The sequence below is a fragment of the Euprymna scolopes genome, chromosome 21, assembly GCF_053919585.1.
Source record: "Euprymna scolopes isolate OS-2025 chromosome 21, ASM5391958v1, whole genome shotgun sequence".
Classification (NCBI taxonomy): domain Eukaryota; kingdom Metazoa; phylum Mollusca; class Cephalopoda; order Sepiida; family Sepiolidae; genus Euprymna; species Euprymna scolopes.
In genome coordinates, this window is record NC_136502.1 from 48,257,718 (window position 1) to 48,275,971 (window position 18,254).

An 18,254-nucleotide genomic window follows, 5' to 3' on the forward strand; every position below is an offset into this window, starting at 1 on the left:
TTAGTTTTAGGTACAGATATAGATTAAGGGAAATTGCTGGCAATGGTTGTAGCTAGCCGACGGCTGGAGTGGGGGGCGTGTAATATAACTCAGTCGATAGATAAGGACAGAGCAAAGATAGATCCACAACATCTCTTCTGTGAGAAAAAGGGGGAGTAGAGAAGAAAAAATGAACTCGCCCACTAGATTTTGAAGGTGGTTTTGTACCCTGTCCACGCAGCAAAGGATTTTCAATATAATAAATAATATAATAAATTTCTAGGGCAACTGCTCTTGACATATGAAAGGCCTTTGATAGGGTATGGCATACGGTATAGCTGGAATTGAAATGTCTTAATTATTAAATCATTTCTCTCTGATAGGTTCATATGAGTAGTGATTGATGGGCAGAAATCAGAAGCTCTCAGTTTTAATGCTAGAGTCCTTCAGGGGTCAATCATCGGCTCAACTCTCTTCCTGAACTACATCAATGATCCCCCAAATCACATTCTAAGATTATTCATAGACATTTATGCTGACGACACTACCATCTATGGCAACACTTCAAAGGCCATAAATGATCAAGTTCTCTCTGATTCTCTCTCCTCTAATCTTGAGCACATAGTGCAATGGAGAAAGAGGTGGCTGGTTAATTTTAATGCATCTAAAACCAAGCTTCTATCTTTTCATCACCAACGCTCTGATCCCCACCTGTATCAATTGAAATGAATGGCTCTAGTCTTGGAAAGACTCCATGTTTTGACAAGCTCCTGGGTTGAACTTTGACTCCTGATCTGAAATAGAACACGTACATCAAATCTGTTGCAAAGCTCACTGGAAAAATGGTTGGATCATTCTACCACTCCAGTAGATATCTCACTGCTGATGCAATTCTCTACCTTTATAAGAGGCAAGTACATTTAAGGATGGAGTACTCTTGCTATATCTCGGCAGGAGCTGCTAGATTACTTTATCCTGCCTTGACAGACTTCAAAATAGACAACAGCATAAAATAGACATCTGGCATCAATTGAAATGGATGGCTCTCGTCTAGGAGAAGCCCTGTGTTTTGACAAGCTTCTGGGTTTGTCCTTTACCCCTGATCTGAAATGGAACACATACATCAAGTCTGTTGCCAAGGTCGCTGTGAAAGATGGTGGGATCCTTCTACCGCTCCAGTAGATATCTCACTGCTGATGCAATTCTCTATCTATATAAAAGCCAAGTACATCCAAGGATGGAGTACTGCTGCCATATCTGGGCAGGAGCTGCTAAAAACAGCCTATCCTGCCTTGATAGAGTACAAAATAGACTTTGTGGCTTAGTAGGGGATGCCCTTTTCTCTACCCTGCAACCTCTCTCCCACAGAAGGGACGTTGCGAGCCTATACTTGTTTTATCGTTATTTCCATGGCAGGTGCTCATCTGAACTCCAATCTCTGGTCCCCCCTCGCCAATCTTTCACGAAAAACACCCGTCTAGCTGAATCCACTGTGAAAAATTTCCCCCACTCTTTATCTGTGCCTAAATCAAAATGCGGATTCCATGAACAAAGCTTCTTTCTTAGAACTGCACGCCTGTGGAACTCTGTTCCGTCTGCCTGCTTCCCACCTGACTACAACTTGGATGTGTTCAAGTCCAACGTAAACAAATTCCTAATGAACCGCCCCCTTAAGCAAACACTTCATCAAATCTCCACACTAACGTACTGTACTTGCAATAACCCTTATCCCTGAGTGGCTTCCGGGCCTTGATAAGTGGTGACCACCGTGCAAAATAAAAAAAAAAAAAAAAAAAAACGTAGCCTAATAGGGGATGCCCTTTTCTCTTCCCTGCAACCTCTTTTCCACAGAAAGTGACGTTGCAAACCTGTCTCTGCTTTATCGTTATTTTCATGGAAAGTGCTAATCTGAACTTCAATTTATGATCCCCCTCTCCAAACTTTCACAAAAAACACTATTAATAATTTCCCTCACTATCTGTGTCTAAACCTAAACGTAGATTCCATGAACAAAGTTTCTTTCTTAGAACTGCACGCCTGTGGAACTCTGTTCCGTTTTCCTGCTTTCCAGCTCACTACAATATGGTCGTATTAAGTTTGACGTGAACAAGTTCTTGATAAACCGTCCCCTTAAGTAATCCAATTTACCAAATTTCCTCCAACGATTCATACAATATTATCCCATTGACTACGGTATACTCATTAACCCTTATCCTCAAGTGGTCCCCAGGCCTTGATAAGTGGTGGCTCCTTTGTCACAAAAAAAAAAAAAAAAAAAAAATTATGCAGTTTTTACATTTGTTTTAGCGTTTTCTTTCTCTATGTAAAGTTGACGTTTTTATTGCACTGACATTGATATTAAAATCCTACTTTTTCTATTTAAAAATTATTAAAACGAACTTCTTATATACTCAGTCATGGGTATGCAAGCAACTAAATAAAGGTTAAGTAATTTGCATATTCCTTTGAAAATCGAACTTTAATTAATTATTTTTTATGGTTTCCTCTTGGATGATTAGTTTCATTTAACTATTGGACTGTAGTTCTATTTATGCATATTTTCTACATTGTGCATAATTCATAGTATTTAGGATGAAAAGGTTCTAGCACACGCTTCCTTCAGTCTTGACAGACTATGGATACCCACTGTAAGGGTGCCTGTGTGTGAAATTTTTGTGGCAAGAGTTGCGCAATCTCCAAACCACACCTCTCCAAGTGGAGGTTCAGGACGACTGGAAACAATGCCGAGATAAGCAGAAAGCACATACAGAGCCTAGAATTCCCAAATGGTCACCCATCTGATACTAGCCAAGCTCAATGTTGCTTAATTTCGGTGATCTGACGAGAACTGGTGTGTCAACGTGATTATGTGCATAATATATATATATATATAAATATATATGCATATTGTCTCTGAATTTGCAGAACGATCTCCATCAAATTCTTTTCTGAATTTTTGGTCAACAGACTTGAAACTTGATATATAGGGAATTTGGGCCTGTGGAACAATTTCGATTTCATTTTTTAGCTGTAAAGTAGCTGTAAAAAGTGAAAATTTGAAAAAAACAAAAAAACAAACAAAAAAAAAACAATTTACCTTGCCAGATGTAAATCGATAAAATATATTACTTCTGCACATGTGCAAATATACATTCATAGCTCGAAGTCGCTTAATTTTTAACCTTTCTTTTCTATCTGTCGATAGTTCCAACGAAAGAAACCAAGGCTGGAGCACTAAATGTTTTGGTTCCGATTCTAGACGATGGCACCAAAGTCATTTTTTTTTTAAACTTTTGAAATCATTATATATTGGGTACAATATAATATCCAATAGAGGATTGTCTCTGTAATAATTATTACAAAATCTGCATGATTTAAGATGTCATATATAAGCATATTTTATAATCGAGTCACACTGGGGAGGAGGAGTATATTGGGTATAATATAATAATCAATAGAGAATTGGCTCTATAATAATAAATATGAAATCTGCATGAATTAAAATATCATATTCAAATGTATTTTATGACTGGGAAACACTGGGCAGCCTGCTAATATATATATATATATATATGATTGTTGAGCTGGATTAAATCCGACGATATGAAATAAAATGGAGGTGGAAAGACCTGGATACTCAACGTTTCGCCCGATTTATGCGGGCTTCTTCAAGAGGGATGGTCATTGACGAGAGAGTCGGAGGATTGGGGCTATATATAATGATGGGGAAGAGCAGCGTGTTTTCCTTATGTAAATTAGATGTCATATATACATGTATATACATATATATACATGTAAATTAGATGTCATATACACATGTATATACATTTTTTTTTAATCTCTACGATATTTTAACTTTTAGACGTAATCCACTACACTAGTTTACTCTAATTTATTTTTTATCTCATAAAATGTATATATACATGTATATATGACATCTAATTTACATAAGGAAAACACGCTGCTCTCCCCCATCATTATATATAGCCCCAATCCTCCGACTCTCTCGTCAATGACCATCCCTCTTGAAGAAGCCCGCATAAATCGGGTGAAACGTTGAGTATCTAGGTCCTTCCACCTCCATTTTATTTCATATATATATATATATATATATATATATATTGTATGGCATAATCATGTTGTCAATGAAAGCCTGTTTTTTTTTTTTCACTTTTTTCTCTGATCCACATGATGTAATCTGCAAGCAAGTGTGTTAGTTCATAGGTTTTATAACGGCATGATTTTCAAAAATAACAATCAGCAGGGTGTTGCATTAGCAGCGCAAAATGAATTCTGAATTAAACAATAAATTTGTTTATAAAAAAAATATAAATATGCGTTGTTTTCTAGCCTTCCAAACGTATTTATATACATAATTCTTAAATTTCAAAATATATGCAATGCTTCAAATGCAGGTAATATTTCTTTATCTTTAAAAATGCTTAACTATATTTTTCTTTAATTATTTTTTTTTCCGACTTTTCTTAGGATCTTTTTTATGTGTTAAAATCAAAAAAAAATTAATGCAAGTTTCATATGTATCATAAACGTTTTCGATTCTTTGTCAAATCATCCGGTGAAAAAGCAAATGAACAAAAAAGCTAGAGAAAAGACAATTTCAAAATATTCTAAAGAAATTGAGATTTGGAAAATATTATTTGATGTCTAATACCTGTTGCACAAAATATCGATGGTACCTAGATTTCCGTCGCCTCTTTACCACCTCTCTTTGCATAAAAGTAAATTAGACTTGTCTAATAACTACAGATAAAATTCAATGCAAATCTGAAATATCTGAATTTTTGAATGGGGGGAATTGGGTGCGCATATTATGCATGGCCCCTAAAAACCCTTTAAAAAACTCTAAAGAAACAGAAATTCATGGTGTACTTATTCATTGATGTCTTGCATCTTTAAATTAAAAAAAATAAAATGGAAAATATCTGAATTTTTACAAAGGTTTTCTACCTACTTTTTACATGCTTTGCATAAAACTAATTTAGATGCCTGTCTGTACTTCCTCCTCCCGGATGAAAAAATAAAAATAAAGAAAAACCGGGTTTGTATTACTGTACACATAGATTCGAAAAAGTTGTCAAAAAACAAATATATAACAAATAACTATTATCAAAGGCAAGATAAGTTACTTTTCTACCAAACTGGATATATTTTTCGTGTTTTTATTCAATGTAACATGTTTATTCAGCTCGAAAACCATACAGTGTTTATCGATGTATTGGAACATTCAAGATGGCGTCTGACTCTCTCTTTAACATGGTAAGTTTGAGAAAAGGTGTTATAAATAAAAACTGGATAAAATACTGCTAAAACTCGCTCAATATATGTTACCGTGACATAGGTTGACATATATTCGGCGGGTTTTTAATAGTATTTTGTCTAGTTTTTTATTTATAACATCTTTTCCCAAACTTACCGTTTTAAAGAGGGAGTGAAGCGCCATCTTGAATTTTCCAATACATCGGTAAACACTGTATGTTTTTCGAGCTGAATAAACATGTTACATTGAATAAAAACACGTAAAATATATCTAGTAAGGTAGAAAAGTAACTTATCTTGCTTTTGATAACATTTATTTGTTATATATTTGTTTTTTGACAACTTTTTCGAATCTATGTGTACAGTAATACAAACTCGAAAAACCTATACGATGTACATAACCGTGATGGAAAGAAAATATCATACACCAAAAATCACGTAAATTGATCGAGTAGTTTTATTTTTATAAAGAAAATAATTCTTAAGCGAATTTGAGGTTTTCTAAATCCCCAGCGTGCATGGTAAGAATGACTTTCTAAAATCCAGACTTGGAGTTATTTCCCTGGTTCCTTCAGACTGTTTTCAAGATTGCGTCGTGAGATCGTCACTCATAGTTTAGCCATTAAATATAAAACTATTTGATAGATTTACGTGATTTTTGGCATACAATATTTTATTTCCGTCATGGAATCATACAGATTTTTCTTTCTTTTCTTTTTTTTCTAATTATTTTTCATGAGAGGAAATTCTGAACAAGTACCCTAATTTAATATAGTATATAACGATCTAGCAGCTGTTCCAAAATTCATAATGATCGGTTAATTAGTTTAGGAGTGAATCCTGTGCATACAAATATATATATACACATATATAATATATACACATCTCAACAAAAATGGTCTGGCAAAATTCACACTAATATTAATAGAATTAGGTCATTAATTTAATTTTTCATATAAAAATTATTATCACCGAAACAACAAAAAACATTTATCGTTGATTAAAAAATTCAGAGTGGAGATTTCTTTCCAAATTTGTTGCAGACGGTGGGGTTTGTCTGACTTGCTTTCTCACTTTTCTATCCACATGAAATAGCTTTGTCCAGAGACTAGGAGAAAACGCTTTTATTTTATTCACTAACTTTGTGGTGGGATCGATATTTTATATTTATTTATATAAACATTGGTAGAATAGCCAATCTAGCTATTCTATTGGCTATTCATATAAATATAAAAAAAAAAAAAACTGATCCTACCATAGCGACAGACAAAATGGGGGTGGGTTGTAAGGTCTATTTTAACGGAGTCTCTCTTTAAAAATCTACTAAAAATCAGGTAATTATCTAATTAATATGAAATTTTCACCGATTAAATGAAGAACAAACTTTCTAAAGGTCTAAGTTTTTACCATATTCAATCGTACTTTGGGGTAATTGAGCCAAATCCGGAGGTAATTGCACCAACTAAAAAAAAATGCTCTTTATATGCATGGTTGCTAAAAAGAGCACTTTTAGCTACTTAGTACAATTACCCCGGACTTGGCGCAATTACCCCAAAGTACGGTATATATATATATATATATATATATATATATATATATATATTATGCATACATAACCCTCCTCTTCTTCATTTTTGTTCACTCTTAACCTTCAAATAAAAAGCCCCACCTGGATATATACTTTCTGTAGAGGGGGGTGGGTGAGGGGGACCGGCCTTCATATTCTTTGAATGAAAAACCGAATTTTGAATGGGTTTAATTTTCCACTTTTTGTGTTTTGAACTGTGAAATTCGTTCAATATGTTGAGAATCCAAAGCTAAAGTCTGCAACATCTGGAGACAAACGGTAACCAAAGGCTGACCATTAGTGAAAGGTCCATCGCAGAACAGATGGAGCAAAAAGAGTCTTTTAGGAAGGCCAGTCAACAAAATCCAACAGATCAACACGAAGCATCGCCCTTCACCTGCGATGTCTGTCACTGGCAATGTAGATCAAATATAGGTTTATTCAGTCACAGAACATCGTGTTCAACCACAACCTCCACAGGCGCAACGCCATAGTCTTCTAGACTGACGGATACCAATAAAATACAGTAGAATGAAACGAGTATAAGCAATAATATATATTAGCATTAGTTTTATTTTTTATTTATTTTCTGTGGAATATATTAGGGTTTTAGTGGCACCCTTCCAAATAGTATAGTTGATGATGATGATGATGATGATGATGATGATGATGCCCCCCCCCCTCCTTAACGAAAATACCCCTGACCTACTCGATTTTCAGCACTCCTTCCTCTTTTCTGTAGAGGTCATCAGGTGCTAAAAGATTTCCCACTCCAATAGTTTCTTTCCTCGGGTCGTTTGCCTATGGAATCCCCTCCCTACTCTCCCAACCGTACCAACATGGAGAAATGGGTGCTTCTGCATTTATGAACCCACAAAGTCACTCGGGTGTGCCCGGTAGATGATGGGAAGAACCGGGAACAGTCAACAAGTAGTTTTCTGGGTATAAGGACATTTTTTTCTGATGTATTACTTACTGAATTTCAGTGGTCATCGCCATTCTTAACATGGGGAGGGGTGGGTGTAACAATTTGTGGTTTTATAATAAGGCTCGCCCAGCCATTTCCGGTTATTCCCGCGATCTACCGAGTACAGCCGAGTAACTTTGCGGAAATCACAGGTCGATAAATGCAGAAACACCAAGAAATATAAATGTAATGTGGAAAAAACATCTTGCTGTCCAAACCGTCACTCAGGTTGCTCTCCTGTAAATCTAGCCGTTATTGTAGTAGCCCATTACATTTCAGTGGCAATGAAACTATGAATAAAAAAATTTAAGAAAAAAAACGTAATTAAACAAAAATTACAACAGTTTCCCCGTGATTCTAGTTCGCTATTTGAAACACAGACGAAAACCAACTCCAGTTAATGATAACCTATCCGATATAGTGGAGTGGAACATATCTTTCGACGAGTTGCCTTCAATAAGTTTCCAGACTATTTTCGTATGAGCACTTTTATTGATAGTTCACACATGAAACTCTCGTCCCTTTTGAAATAATCTCCTCTGGCTGTAATGCACTTGTTGTATCATTCAAACAACTTCTGGAAGAATCCACAGAAGTCCTCTTGTTCGAGCATGTCAATGACTCTCGTCACATCTGCTTTCATCTCTTCAATTGACTTATAATGACAGTCAATAAGGTTTTCCTTGAGCTTAGTGAATAACTAAAAGTCATAGGAAGCAACATCTGGACTATAGAGAAGGTGAGGAACTGTCTTGATGCCAATCTTGATCAAATTATCTATGACAAGGATGGAGTTGGGAACTGGTGCATTTGCGCAAATTTTCCGCATCTTCAATTCCACGCAAATAATTGTGTGTACAGTTCCCACACTGACATCAAACTGTGAACTTATTGTCTCTATAGACACATGACGGTCATTATCCATGAAATTCTTTATTTGGCCAATCAATGCTGGTGTTCTGACACCCTTATTCCTCCCACACTTCTCATCATCCCTCACAGACTCCCAGCCTTCCTTGAATCTCTTATGCCACTCAAAAAAACTGATGATCAATCGATGCAAGACGGTCTAAAAGCATTCTGAGACATTTCATACGTTTCTGTGGCATTTTTTTCCAAGTTTGAAACAGAATTTTATTTGCATATCGTTCTTCTAACATGTCCTCACGTCCAGATTGCAGTTTTGAAATTCACTAGTTGTTTTTGTAGGGTGTATTTCAATTTCTGCTGTAGCTGTTCATTTGAACCTGAAATAATAAAAATCAACCATTCATCTCATAAGATGTATAAGAATAACATACTGAATTTTCTACGACAATTTTAAATGCCTGTACAAAAAAGTCTGGAAACTTATTGAAAGCACCTCGTATATGATTCGATATTTAGGTGAAAGTACAGTGTGTCATGAGTTCAGCTAAGCGGAACCATGAGAACAAACATTTACTAGCCAGGGAGTTTCTGCATGACTGAACCGTCAAATGTTCTGGTCTGATTCATTCTCAGCACATTCATTTTATTATGCTTGGTCTAGAATTCAACCTAATTAAAGAAAAAAGAAAAATACAAAAAAAATTTTTATGATGTATGTATCCTTCACGGATCGAAAATGCCATGTTCTAAAAATCGCATAAATTGATCAAGTATTTAATAAAAAAAAAAAAAAAATCATTTTTGGTGCTTATTCAGATTGGCCCTTATGGCAGCATTTATGATGTACGTACCATTCAGGGGACGAAGATGAAAAAGTCCAAAAATCACGTAATTTGATCAAGAAGTTTTGTTATTCAAGAAAATCAAATTTTATCCAGTTTTGATGAGGGTGAAAAAAAACGAAATCAACGCATCAGTAGACGAGGGCAAACAACCCTAATGCACGTGGAAAGTGTCAAAATAATCACTGATTACCTCCCCTTATTATGTTCTTTAAAGAAATATGGTCTCGTCTGTCACTTAAAAAAAACGGTAAAAAACGGCAAGTTTGTTTTTGTAAATAAAAAAATAAACTTGATCAATTTTTTGATCTTTGGAATATAAAATCTTCATTCCGTAACAAGAAAGTATAAGAATTTTTCTTCATTTTTATTTATCGTTATAAGTGCCAATCTGAGTAAACACCCATTTTTTCTTTTTTTACAATTTTTAGTGATTTTAATAGTAAGTTGTTGCATTTACAAGGCCGAGTTTGATCTCAAAGGTTTAGTTGTTTTCCTTTAATTTTTAAAGATGGCAAAGCAAGAAACGCCATCCTCACTTTAACATAAAATTCGAAAAAAAAACAAAAAACCCTACTTGATCAATTTACATGATTTTTGGTATGTGACATTTTCGTTCCATAACAAGTATGTACATCAAAAATTTTTCTGTACTTTTTTTTTCTTTAATTAGGTTGAATTCTGGACAAGAACCAATAGAAGAGGTGGGAGATAAAAACTAAACGAGATTCGTCACTTTAATATTATTTGATAGAAACAAGGGACGTAATTCATAAAAGATTTGTGCGTCGAAGAATATGAAATTAAAATATTTAGTGAACACTGAATTATGTACACTAAGAAACCTTTAAAGGTCTGAGACACTTTTTTTACGAGTCACCACTTATCAAGGTCTGAGGGCTACTCGAGGATAAGCGTTATTGAGTGTACGGTGGTCAGTGAGATAATAGTATAGTTACCGGAAGTGATGGAAATTGGGAAGTATTTGATTACTTATGGGGGACAACTCAACAAGAAGTTGTTTACATTGGACTTGAAGATGACCATGTTGTAACCAGCTGGGAAGCAGGCATGTAGTACAGAGTTCCAAAGGCGGAAAGTTCTAGGAAAGAAACTGTTTATGGAATTTTCATTTAGATTCAGACACAGACAATGAGGAGGAAATTGTTGACAACAGTTGTAACTAGGTGAGTGTTTGCTGTGAATGTTTTGCAAACATTCACCCTAAAACCCTAAAAGCAATATCAAAAACGTGTCTAAATAATAGAGATTTCATAACTTTTAATTTCATAACTAAGTTACCATTAGCGGGTGGGGGGTGGGGGTGGGGGTCAAACGAGCAAAATTTGCGCATTTTATTTTTAATCAATAAAATTAATTATGGTTTAAATCATATTAAAAACAAGTGAAAAAAATAATTGGGGATTTCATATTGCTCTACAGAGGCCATTTGAAAATAATCGGGGAGTTTTCTATTTCCTCTAGGGCCCATTTTTAAATAATCAGGAGTCTTCTGTTCCTTCCAAAATCCATTTAAAAATAATAAAGTGAGGGGGGGGGCTTCTGGTCCTCCAGAGCCGATTTTATAATAGTAAAGGGTCTCCTATTTCTTACAGGGTCCATTTGGAAATAATCAGGAGTATCTTTCCTCCAGTGTCTAAGAAATTAATTGAGAGTTTCATATCATCCTCCCCAGGGCCCATCTAAAAATAACCAAAAGTTTCCAATCTACTCCTTCCCCAGACCATTTTTTAAAAGTGCAATGTAATCAAATGTATTGAATAATATAGCGAGAATCACGCACGCACAACTTAAGTTATGGCTGAGAAAGACCTTAATTTTAGACTAGAGATTTGTAGAACACTTTTACTCGTGTCAGCAATAGCAATATGTGATGTTTACTTGATTGAAATGCTTGGTGTTGATTGAATCAAAATACTCAATCTTAGACTTCAACCAATCGGAAATAGTTGCCCCCTGGAGCTGAGCACCAGTTGTTATTTATATAAGCGATCACTCACGCACTATCCAATGATGTAGTGAGACACTTACTAATCCTTCAGTCAAGATCTATGTTCACTGCACAGACCGTGATTGTCCCACTCGTTATTTCTGGTCCAAAATTGTTGTTAGATTTGGTCAATGCTACAAATCTCCTTTCAAGCAAAAACTACAATTTCAATTGAAAAACAATTATAGCAGGGTTTTTTCTTGTTTTTGATTTTTGAGGTTAAAATACAACTCGTTTTCTTAGCAAACATGCAAAATAAGATTTTTGCTTGACCAAACCATAAGTCCAATCAACATAATCCTTTAACTAAGAGCCCTAAGGGTCCACCTTGACTGGAGAAATACACTGGCCCACTGCTTGCCAGCCCTAAGAAAAACTGTGTGTGCCCAGGCCATAGGTTCAGCTCTAACTGCCTCCCCTTGGAATCATTTCACCCCTAACTGAAAACCTTAGATTTTGGCCTTTGTCAGTGGTCATATTCGACCACTCAGAAGTTGAATACTTGAGATATGCACTAGAGATAATGGCTAGACAGTATCCATTCAAAGAGGTTTATTTGGAGCCAATCTAGGAACATTACTTTTCTTAAGTGGGTTGCTCTTAGTCTGAATCTTGTTTAATAATGTACTTATTTTATTTACCAAAAAACAAAAGCAAAAAAAAAATCTCATGGGTGGGCGGATTCCAACTCAAAATATTTTCAATTCTCTATGTACCGTCCTTTTACCTTGACCTGCCATTCACATGCACCATTTAAACATGCACCATTTAAACATGCACCATTTAAACATGCAGCCCAGAACATGTTTACAATTATGCTACTATGCATATTTTTGGCATGCAAACAAACTCTGGCTGTACCTATCTTGGCAAACAACACAAGTGACACTAATGAGCTTCCAAATATAGCACTAGCCTTTCACAGTTTTACAAACTCACTACACACATACCACACACAATGCCAATCATAAAAATACCAACTTTGTGAGTGTTTATTTTGCAGTTTTACAGCTTTAGCTGGATATACATATAGACTACTTTGAAGAGTTTGAATTACCTACTACACACTATCTTCAGTCTCTCTGTACAACGGTTTGTCATGAAAATATGGCATATGGGGATACTTCATCCTACAAGTAAACCATGACCAAATATTCAAAATAGCATAATATTCGAAGCCCAAATAAGACCCCTTCGATACAGCTATACATTGGCTCATACAAGAAATGGTACACCTTCTCTTAATGTTTTCCCAAATAACAGCATTTTGCTGGATACTCCACCAGACTAGATGAATTCTTGTCCTGGAATCTGGTAAGACAAAGAGTCTATAAGGAAGATATATTATAACATACTATAATGTAGTTAACTGGTAAATTGGGAAAAGGAAAATTAATGTTTTTTCACTTCTTTACTAACTCAACATTCGAGAGATGACAGGACTTTAGTTGATCACTCAGATATCTATGTATTTCGTATAAAAATCAAGTGTTTACCACAGAAAGGGGGAGGGGCTTAATTTCTGAGGACTTACTGAAGTAAAATAAAAACAAAATAGAACAGTACTTTCTCCATCACGCTTGAAACCCTGAGGCGCTTTTAAGTGATAACTTTTCACTTTCGGCTTTTCTACTAACTTTTACATGCGACAATAGCAACACGGCTCCAAGCCACCATTACGACTTTGAATCTATGCTTAATTTCTAAGCTCGAAGCTAATTGGTGCAAGCATTTAACTTCCTTTCTAGCTTGCCCAATCAGAGGCCATCTCTCAAGCGAACCGAATACACACAACAAGAGATGATAAAAGCGAGTGCCCGCTAGGCCTGTTCCTCTTTCACGTCAGAAGACCACACAGCAAGCTGACTCATTCTATAACGTTTCTATCAACCCTAAATCTTTCTTGGGATGCAATACACCCCCATCCCACCCAATTCGTCTGACCTTGGGGTTCGATAAGAACCTCTATAGATTCCAATATGGCTACCGCTAACATAAGCGGACTAAATAATGTAATACACACATGCTTACATACATGGACGTAACTTGATTTCCACACCTACATAAACATTCTTCATATATGAAATCTTTTCATTTCCTTACAAACAAGACATATTCATCCAATCCTTCATATATGGAACTATTCTTTCTTCCCTGCTAATATCACATTGATTTAAAAACATGGATTTTCTAACCTTTTTGTCTTCGTCCGTAATCATGGACGCATTCCTTTACTAACATCTTTTTATCTTTCATTCTCTTTTTATTTACGTGTTAATAAAAACGACTGGAAGCTTTTGTGAATGTTAGAATGCAACTTTTCATTCTATTCTACTGAAGGTTGCGCGTATTTGATTAGATTTCTATTGTGTGTGTGTGTGTGTGTGTGTGTGTGTGTGTGTGTGTGTTGGAATATAAATTTATTTCATTTTGCAGTCCATGTATTAAACATATATTCAAAACCTCTCATCAGAATGAATATTAGATGAATCTAAAATCAAGCACGATAAAAACATTTATTAACAGTTGACATTTATAAAAGACATTGCCGTCTATGCAACAGAAGAATGCATATATTTGATTAGAGTTCTATTTTAGTAACCTGATATTTATTTACTATGACATGGACTTTCTGATATTATATCTTCGTCCATATTCATCGCGGACCTATTTCATTTACCACCACCTTTCTCTTTCATTCTCATTTTTTTTTTTTTTTTTTTTTTTTTTTTTTGGACATTGATATGGTTGGAGCCACGAAAGAAAAACACAGGACACGGATCAGGTGTAAGAAAGATATATTAACCGAAAAGGTTACAAAGGTAGGATAAAGGGTAAGCGGAGCTTATTATCCGGTGGTGCACTACTAGTACTCCTGCTGATTCTACGGTATTACGACACTGTCCCCTGAGAGGGTTATCTCACATTGCAATATAGTTCTGGAAGAGTCCATGATGCAGGTAAGTTTCGGTCTCACAGCATGCATGTTAACGAAGACAACTTCAATAAATTTGTTTTGAATGTTTGCAACGAGTTGATCAGCACGACATACGAACATTCTTTAGTTTCTATCAATTTTAGATATTCTTTATAAAAAAAAAAAAAAGAAAAACTTTCTCCGTCTCGCGACCCTTCGAACATTCGATTCAACTATTTTCTTAACTCTTTACTTTCGGTCGTCCAACAAGACATGAATAAAGCTGATAATGTATCTTGGAATAAACTTATTTTTAGCATTCACCAATTCCACAAATTCGTAGAATTCCTAACATTTTAGCAGTTTTTGAGAACCTTTTCAATTCAGAGTTTAATACACGTCCCCGAAAATCAACAGATTAAAGCATTCCTGTAATGACCTGTTCCCTGTTAATTGCGATGTAATGCTAGTTCTGTGTAGTTCTAGGAGATGCAGCCTCCAAGGCTTTGCCTTTTCTCGTTGAGAAGGAGGCTAGTTTATTGCTAATCGCCTGGGGCGACCTTACCGAGGAATGCCGACGGGGCTGCCCAGATACTTTTTGCAGGTCAGAGTGCCTCTCCTTTTCAACCCTGGTGTCACAGTGGGAGAGAACTGAATACCCTTTAATGTAATTTATTTAAGTCTTATGAAAATCAGAGTTAAAAATAATTAGTGTGTAGGTGAGGGTTCGATCCCTTCCGAATTTCTTGCGGTAAACTTGTTTGTCTTTTTGACTGGCAAAGTGACAGACACAGCGCTTCCCGAGTGATGGAAGATAACATAAAATATAGTTTTTAAAAAAAGTGTGTATACAGGGTGACTCCCCCCCCCCAAAAAAAACGGGCCCCAACTCTAATTAGACCCCGTTTGTTAGTGTTTTGTCCGAATGAAATGAAACTTTGGTCATAACTAGTTTATTATATTCAAAACATCACATCAAAACACTAGGGTCTTTGGCCTTTTTTTTCTCCGTTCTACAGCATATGTTCTAGATGGCCTCCATTTAGCTTGTGTTTTTTGGGGGTTCACCCTGTATTAATATATTTGAATAAAAAATAAAATAAAAAAACGGGTTTGTATTACAATCCACATAGATTCGAAAAAGTTGTCAAAAAACAAATATATAACAAATAAATGTTCTCAAAGGCAAAATAAGTTACTTTTCTATCTATCTGGAAAAAGTTTTTTTATTTTTTTTATTTAATGTAAAATGTTTATTCAGTTCGAAAAGCAAGTAATATTGAACGCTACTGGAAAACAAGAAAAGAAAAAATGCCCGCGATGTCTCTTATTTTTGAAGTCTCGATAATCACTTCAAAATAAGAAATAAAACAAAATGGTGGCAGAAACCCACAACATAAATGTCACGGTAACATTTATTTGGTGGGTTTCTACCACCATGTTGTTTTATTTCTTATTTTGAAGTGATTATCGAGACTTCAAAGACATGGCAGTCATTTTTTTCTTATTCTCTGGTAGCGTTCAATATTACTTGGCTTTCGAATTGAATAAACATTTAATATTAAACTAGCGGGGATACCCGGCGTTGCCCGGTTGTTTGCAGGTGTGTGCGTAAAACGAAAACAAAAAAAACACAAAGTGAAACGCGAAAAAAAAAAAAAATGGCATAAATAACACTTTGATTTGCTTAAATCTAATGGTGCGTTTCACCCAGTCCATTCCACTTTGTTTTTTAATCAACTACAAAATGAAATAAAAAATGGCATAAATAAACCGTTCGATTCGCTTAAATCCAATGGTGTGTTCCACCACGTAGAAAACATAGAACGAAAAGGAACGTTAAAATGCCATTCCATTTTTTTAAAGCAACTATGAACCCAAACCGGTGTTTCTTCGTACTGTCCCTTGTGAACGGATCCGCAACTGTGTAAGTGGTAGCAGGGGTAGGAGGAATTTATTAGAGAGAAAAGATTTTACAACTTCCATTGATTCTAACCGATTTTGGCAGTGAACTCTCACCAGAAAAAATATAGGAAACCACGATTATCGAGGAAGTGTAGAGGTAATAGGCCTATAACACACCTCAGATAATGTGCTGCAGTTTGTGCATATTACATTTGCATGAAATGTCTTGATTTTCAATCCTATTAAGGTCAAAATCAGAGGGGAAAAATGAGTTCATTTTATATAGGGAGGGATAGGGCTAAAAGCACTAAAAGCTAATCCAGTCAGATTAGAAAAGTACCTTGCCTTTGAAAATATTTATTTGTTATATATTTGTTTTTTGACAACTTTTTCGTACGTCTGTGGATTGTAATACAAACCCAAAACAATAATAAAATAAATTTTATCTGATAGCTCTCAATACTGTCCATGCAATCGACTCTTCATTAAACCATAAAATCGATCAATGTTATTTAACAGCTATTCATACTAGTTGATTGGTTGGCTTGTTGGTTTCTAATTTCAGTAAAGAAAAACTCATGTTTACAACGGATGAGCCACCAAAATTGTCTGTTCTCTTTGAAATTCAAAAATGTTGTGATGGCCAGTTTTTGGTGCTTGTTAAGACAGAGTTCAACAGATTGATTAAAAAAAAATTACGTTTTAAGCCAATACAATATCACGTACTTAATTGGCATGTCAAAATTAGTAATATATCTAAAAATTACGAAAATTCATCGAGTAGAACAACTGCTATTGTGTTTTTCATAAAAAAAATTATCGCTATAGACTTGAACATGTAATCGAAAATATGCGTTCTGAATTATGTCCCATGTGTGTGAACTCTTCACCGTCTACTTTATAAGATCTATAAAAAAAATGCAATTTTACCCATAAAAATTATTTTTACCGGATGAATTTTCGTAATTTTTTTGATATATTGCTATTTTCGACATGACAATTAAATACGTAATACTGTTTTTGCTTAAAACGACATATTAAAAAAAAAATCGATTTGTCGACTATCTAAACAAGCATCCAGTTTTGCTCCGATCTCTTTCTGCAACGCCGATTCCTTGTGACATTCCTCTCTCTCAAGGAAGGCTAACCAAACAAGTAATAGGGTGTCATGAGTCTAATGAAGGAGCGATTGTGATCTCGAGCGCGTTAGGTCCTTCCGGTTAGTTGCTACATAATAGACAAAGCGTTTTTTTATTTGTGTTTTTTTAACAGTTATCATGGCATAGGAGTTGATGTTTATTTATTTATTTATTTGCTGTTTCGCTACACTGTGTCATTAAAAAACTTGACTTTAAACTGAAAGTGGCAATCATTACTATTACCGACATAAATTCGTTTGGAAATTAATCGAAAACTATTTTATCCACTCATAACTTATTTGCATTCAAAATATTGATATAAGGTATATGAGCCTGTGAAGTAACCGTATATATTGATTGTGATTAATGTAAGAAAACGTTTCTGAATTTTTGAGATGAGGATTGGTTATTCATATTATTTGGATTCATCGGATTACTGTTCTCATTGATTGAGATTGTCGGACTGACTTCCTCATCTTGGTTCTTATAGTCACAACGTTTCGGCCATTTTGCCCTCCGGCCTTCATCAGGTGTTTTGTATCAAACTGGGGAACCGTTTGTTAGGAGTCTCGAACCCAACCCTTTATTATTATTACGGGGGTACTGTGTTCGGACTCCAGCTAGGCTCTGGGACATAGTTGCTGATTCTCTGTTTTGAATGTTACTTTTCACTGCCTTCGTTAAGGATTGAACTCAGCACCTTTGGGTAACTGTAAACTTTGATACAACGTGTAGGACCACTGTAGGACAATTCTTAGTTGGTTTTTGTTAATGTTAAAC